We start from the raw sequence: 6,396 nt of genomic DNA, 5'->3' as shown, positions 1-6,396 counted from the left end.
CCACTGACCTATGCAGTCACACTGGAGCACTGCAAAGAGGTCATATGTGGTTCAAAAAAGGCATAATTTCAATATCGTCTGTGGATGTGATTTCTGTGTCAACACAAATTCCATATTTTCACAGCATGTGAAGAAAAACATCTGTGTGAAGAATATTTAATCAAGGCTTTTTTTAAACCATATATGACCTCTTTACCCTGGGTCAATGTGATCTCATAGGTCAGTGGTTTAAGCTGCTCACTTCTTTTGCTGAAGGTTGTTGGTTCGAATCCAGGCGGGACTTTGGTTTGAAGAATCAATATTCTTCACACTTTTGTTTTTTTATACATCAATTATATAACTTTTTCCCTTTTTAGTTTGTGATTCATTGCTGGAATAGTTACAGGGGTGCTGATTTATAAGCTGTCATACGATCCTCTTTCCCACCATACAGTAATTTCTAAATAGGATACTTGGTCCTAAAAATTGTGATGCAATGCATGACGGTCACCGCGGTAAAACCAAAAACACGTGTGTGAAGAATATTGATTCTTCAAACCAAAGTCCCGCCTGGATTCGAACCAACAAACTTCAGCAAGAAAGTCAGCTGCTTAAACCACTGACCTATGCAGTCACGCTGGACCATTGCAAAGAGGTCATATATGGTTCAAGAAAGGCATAATTTCAATATCATCTGTGGACGTGATTTCTGTGTCAACACAAATTCCATATTTTCACACCATGTGAAAAAAAAAATCTGTGTGAAGAATATTTAATCATGGCTTTTTTTAAACCATATATGACCTCTTTGCCGTGGGTCAATGTGACCTCATAGGTCAGTGGTTTAAGCTGCTCACTTCTTTTGCTGAAGGTTGTTGGTTCGAATCCAGGCGGGACTTTGGTTTGAAGAATCAATATCCTTCACACACATGTTTTTGTTTTTTTATACATCAATTATATAACTTTTTCCCTTTTTAGTTTGTGATTCATTGCTGGAATAGTTACAGGGGTGCTGATTTATAAGCTGTCATACAATCCTCTTTCCCACCATACAGTAATTTCTAAATAGGATACTTGGTCCTAAAAATTGTGATGCAATGCATGACAGTCACCACGGTAAAACCAAAAACATGTAAGGGAAGAATATTGGTTCTTCAAACCAAAGTCCCGCCTGGATTCGAACCAACAACCTTCCGCAAGAGAGTCAGCTGCTTAAACCACTGACTTATGCAGTCACACTGGACCATTGCAAAGAGGTCATATATGGTTCAAAAAAGCCATAATTTCAATATCATCTGTGGATGTGATTTCTGTGTCAACACAAATTCCATATTTTCACAGCATGTGAAAAAAAACATCTGTGCGAAGAATATTTAAGCATGGCTTTTTTAAAACCATATATGACCTCTTTGCAGTGGGTCAGTGGTTTAAGCAGCTGACTTCTTTTGCTGAAGGTTGTTGGTTCGAATCCAGGCGGGACTTTGGTTTGAAGAATCAATATTGTTCACACACATGTTTTTGTTTTTTTATACATCAATTATATAACTTTTTCCCTTTTTATTTTGTGATTCATTGCTGGAATAGTTACAGGGGTGCTGATTTATAAGCTGTCATACAATCCTCTTTCGCACCATACAGTAATTTCTAAATAGGATACTTGGTCTTAAAAATTGTGATGCAATGCATGACGGTCACCGCGGTAAAACCAAAGACATGTGTGTGAAGAATATTGATTCTTCAAACCAAAGTCCCACCTGGATTCGAACCAACAACCTTCCGCAAGAAAGTCAGCTGCTTAAACCACTGACCTATGCAGTCACACTGGAGCACTGCAAAGAGGTCATATGTGGTTCAAAAAAGGCATAATTTCAATATCGTCTGTGGATGTGATTTCTGTGTCAACACAAATTCCATATTTTCACAGCATGTGAAGAAAAAACATCTGTGTGAAGAATATTTAATCAAGGCTTTTTTTAAACCATATATGACCTCTTTACCCTGGGTCAATGTGACCTCATAGGTCAGTGGTTTAAGCTGCTCACTTCTTTTGCTGAAGGTTGTTGGTTCGAATCCAGGCAGGACTTTGGTTTGAAGAATCAATATTTTTCACACACATGTTTTTGTTTTTTTATACATCAATTATATAACTTTTTCCCTTTTTAGTTTGTGATTCATTGCTGGAATAGTTACAGGGGTGCTGATTTATAAGCTGTCATACGATCCTCTTTCCCACCATACAGTAATTTCTAAATAGGATACTTGGTCCTAAAAATTGTGATGCAATGCATGACGGTCACCGCGGTAAAACCAAAAACACGTGTGTGAAGAATATTGATTCTTCAAACCAAAGTCCCGCCTGGATTCGAACCAACAACCTTCCGCAAGAAAGTCAGCTGCTTAAACCACTGACCTATGCAGTCACACTGGACCATTGCAAAGAGGTCATATATGGTTCAAAAAAGGCATAATTTCAATATCATCTGTGGATGTGATTTCTGTGTCAACACAAATTCCATATTTTCACAGCATGTGAAAAAAAAAATCTGTGTGAAGAATATTTAATCATGGCTTTTTTTAAACCATATATGACCTCTTTGCCGTGGGTCAATGTGACCTCATAGGTCAGTGGTTTAAGCTGCTCACTTCTTTTGCTGAAGGTTGTTGGTTCGAATCCAGGCGGGACTTTGGTTTGAAGAATCAATATTCTTCACACACATGTTTTTGTTTTTTTATACATCAATTATATAACTTTTTCCCTTTTTAGTTTGTGATTCATTGCTGGAATAGTCAAGTCAAGTCAAGTCAAGTCAAGTCAAGTCAAGTCCTCTCCTCTAGCCAGCCCTACATGAGCCTGGTCCGTTTTTCCTTGCTACTGTTGCTTGTTTGGGGTTAGGCCCTGGGATTGTGTAAAGCGCCTAGAAACAATTTTGATTGTAACAGACGCTATATAAATAAAAATTGGTTGATTGATTAGCGTAATGCTAACATAACATTGAGAATCCCATTAACCTGCTAACCAGTTAGCACGGCTTGCGTTCTTCAGTTGGCACACTAAACGCAGTTCCAAAAATCCAACATAGGTGAGTTATCAATTTTTAAAAAAGCAAGCAATACTTACAGACATGTGTTTTTTTAGGGATCCAACAGAACAAAGGTGAACGATGAAGAGAAAACACAGCTTGCCACAGATCTTTCTTCGCGCTTTTCTTCCTTTGCTACAGGAAAACTACGGTAAGTCTACTTGGCCAAAAGAGCGGTGCCGTCAACCTAATGGAACTCTTAAAGGAGCGGCACTACGGAGTAACCAAACTATTTGAGAAACCAAACGAAATCGAATGAGGGTCTCAAATACACTCTTGGGCAGGCCTATTCAATTCATTTGGACTTGGGGCAGCTTCATGAATCTGAGGCAAATTAAAGGGCCAGAGAATATGAGTAAGCAGGTGACAAATAAAGAAATTGCTGCAACATACTGAAAGAGTCAATATATTTTATTTTGTAAATGGAGAACAACTTTTGCACATAAATTCACACATAGACTACAACTGTAATAACGTTAGTCCAGGCTGAACGTAAATTAGACACCATAAGAATCAGTCTCGCTCAGCCATATCACAGATACGATGAACAGCAAAATGAAGCGTTTGGACTTGCTCAGCTTAGTATTTAGTGACAGATTAATAAGATCACTGAAGACAAATTTTGGGAGTGTGTTCTGGTGGGAGATCGTTACTAAAGCACACTTGATACTGAAATAAACCAAGAGTTGTACAACTTTGGATTAAACTTTTAATACATTTGATCAGTATGCCTTGAGAAATAAAAAGTTAAACTGTTTTCTGCCATTTTTGCTCTGAAAAAAACAAAACAACAACCACCACAAAAGAACTGAACAGATGGATGCGTGTCAAAAAAAATCGTATTCATTAAAAAATTCCAACAGTTCACTCAATTTTTATCTACACTCCTGATAATTGGCTCTTGACACAGAGAATTGTACTTTTTTTTTTTTAACTTAGCAAAGTACTCATTGGTCAAACATGGTAATTTAACATCATCTCTAGAAATTGTCCATTCGTTAAGCTACACTGTTCGGATCAAAACTGATCCTGAAACAGTGAATTGTATTGGAATTTCTATTTAGTAATTGTCTGTTTCTGAGAAATAAAAGAAAGAAACAGTCTGGTGGTTGGAGACATTTCTGTGTAAAAGCCAAAGTCTCATTAGGAGCCCTCTGATGGCTCCATATAGTTGGACACCTCAGTGAGATTGTGGTCTGGATCCCTGAAGTACAGGGTGGTGATGGTGCCCACAGCTCCAGTCCTTTCCACTGTTACCGTCTTCGATCTCAACGCCACAGGCCTAAAAGAACACCGTGAATGAACCGAGTGGACTTTATCTCAAAGTGTCACGCAGGAAATGTGGTGGCGGCAGCGGGTCAAATACCTTCAGATGTGAAGCTACTTGGGCCAGAGGGCTTCTGGTTATGGATGGTCAGCGGAGCCTGAAGTTGGATGCTTTGCTTTGGGCTCAAACTCCTGCCCCAGCTGGTGAAGGTTGAACTTCTGCTGGCCAAACCCCAGAGCTTTATGGTTTCCCTTAAAATACAAGAAATGTGTTTCCGCGCCGCCGCAGGACACAAATGAAACACCCATAGTCTGCCTTCTACTCGCATCTTCTTCAGCCTGACACGTGTCGATATGACCTACGGGTCATGGTAACTTCTGACATCCCTTGAAAGTGATGACCTGCATGCCGAGGGTCGTGGTGTAGAAGTTGACCGTGTCTGTCACACTTTTAGAACTAAATGATCTAAATGGCTCGCTTCAACCTGGCAGGTTGTTTTTAACCTGAACCCCCCAACAGTGACTGTCTGTGAAGGAAACAATGATTAAGATGTGCGCCTTCAATATAGCTGTCAAGAAGATATAAATGGTGTTAGCGAAACGACGCCACTCCGTAGCCAAAGGAAGTACATACTGCAGCCAGTATCCACAAATCTGCTCTGATCCTTGTGTAAAAAGAATTGACCTACTTTATACGACATTACCTTTCAAATCTCTGCCGATATTTTCACCGTTAATAGTTAGCTGCGCTTTATCTTTCACATAATAAGAATATAATGTTCGGGATCTGAGGATTGGGGTTAAATGAATTAAGGTTGGGCTTTTATTGCATTTGAATTTCACCATGTGACTCAAATCATCACTAAACACAGGAGCAATTTCAGATTTTAGTCACAAATACAAGAAATATTCATGAATTTCAGGAAAAGAAAATGGATCATTTAAAATGAAGCAATTCAAAAAAGAAAAACTGATTAGGCCATTGCCACCCATCGGCTGCCAAACAATCGGAACAGGCAGAGTCCCTGTGGGGTGATCCTTATTTCTTCGTCGTCGTACTCGTCATCCATGGTGTATTCACGCAGTCGACGCTGGCAGTTGCGACGACGACGACGGGCGGGTTTTTTGACCTTTGGAGGCTTGGGCTCCACTAGAACACAATTATAAAAGTCTGTTAGTGTTTAGAAGTTTCTCCCTTCCTGGGACTCGCATTCATTTCACAACAAAGCCAGATACTTACATTTCAGAGTCCAGACCGGCTGGTCTTCGTCGGTTTGCCACAATTCTTCAGTGTGTTGCCCTGTTCAGAAACACCATCCTCATGATCATCACCATCTAATCTATTGCTTTCACATGTGAATCATGGGTTCATTTCTTCTCACCAGAGTCTGGTGGCTGGCCGCTGTGGGCCTCACTGCTCAGACACTTCTGGTCTCGCAAGCTGCCGTTTCCTGTTGTGTGGGCCCTTTGCTCGCTAGAACCAGCATATTCAGTTGGCTGACCGCCGTCGTCGGCTTGGGTCTGACAGCCCTGATCCTTGGTCTCTGCTTGTGCGTGGCACTGCTCCTCCTACACGGCCAGGCAGAGGAAGACATGGATCACATGTGTTTGACAGCTGTCAAAGCCAGCCTTTTCACATCTGCTTGTGCACTTCTTCGTGTCACCGACAGTATGTGGAGCGTACGCTCTGAGCGCTCACCTGCAGTCTGACTCTTGGCTCTTCTAAGCAGAAGAGCTGCATGAGCATTTCTACGGTGCAGAAAGTGTCCGTATTCTTATTCCTGATGGACCCTGATTTGACAAACTCCTGGAATCCATCCATGTATTCAATCAGATACCACTGGGAAAAGTGTAAGAAAGGAAGCTTTTTTATGACCATCCCTCTGAAAATGAATAATTAGTAGTGAAGCTGAATTATTTTTTGTGCTTTTTTTTTTTTTAAATAATCCACTCCAGCTTCTGAGTAAGGGCTTCTGATTCTGCAGCAACATCTGAATTACCTCTCCTATAATCATTTTGATCTGTGCCAGCCACCAGCCAAATGGTTCCTGATCACCAAGCTTGGAGAAAA

The 6,396-nt window shown here is 40.4% G+C and overlaps 1 pseudogene; it reads right to left on the bottom strand.

The window, feature by feature from the left end:
* Nucleotides 1-3,449: 3,449 nt before the first annotated feature.
* Nucleotides 3,450-5,070, bottom strand: LOC115250525 (glyoxalase domain-containing protein 5-like; annotated as a pseudogene).
* Nucleotides 5,071-6,396: the final 1,326 nt, after the last annotated feature.

Source organism: Takifugu rubripes, chromosome 7 (assembly GCF_901000725.2).
Source record: "Takifugu rubripes chromosome 7, fTakRub1.2, whole genome shotgun sequence".
Lineage (NCBI taxonomy): Eukaryota > Metazoa > Chordata > Actinopteri > Tetraodontiformes > Tetraodontidae > Takifugu > Takifugu rubripes.
This window is presented reverse-complemented; position numbering and strand designations above follow the sequence as displayed.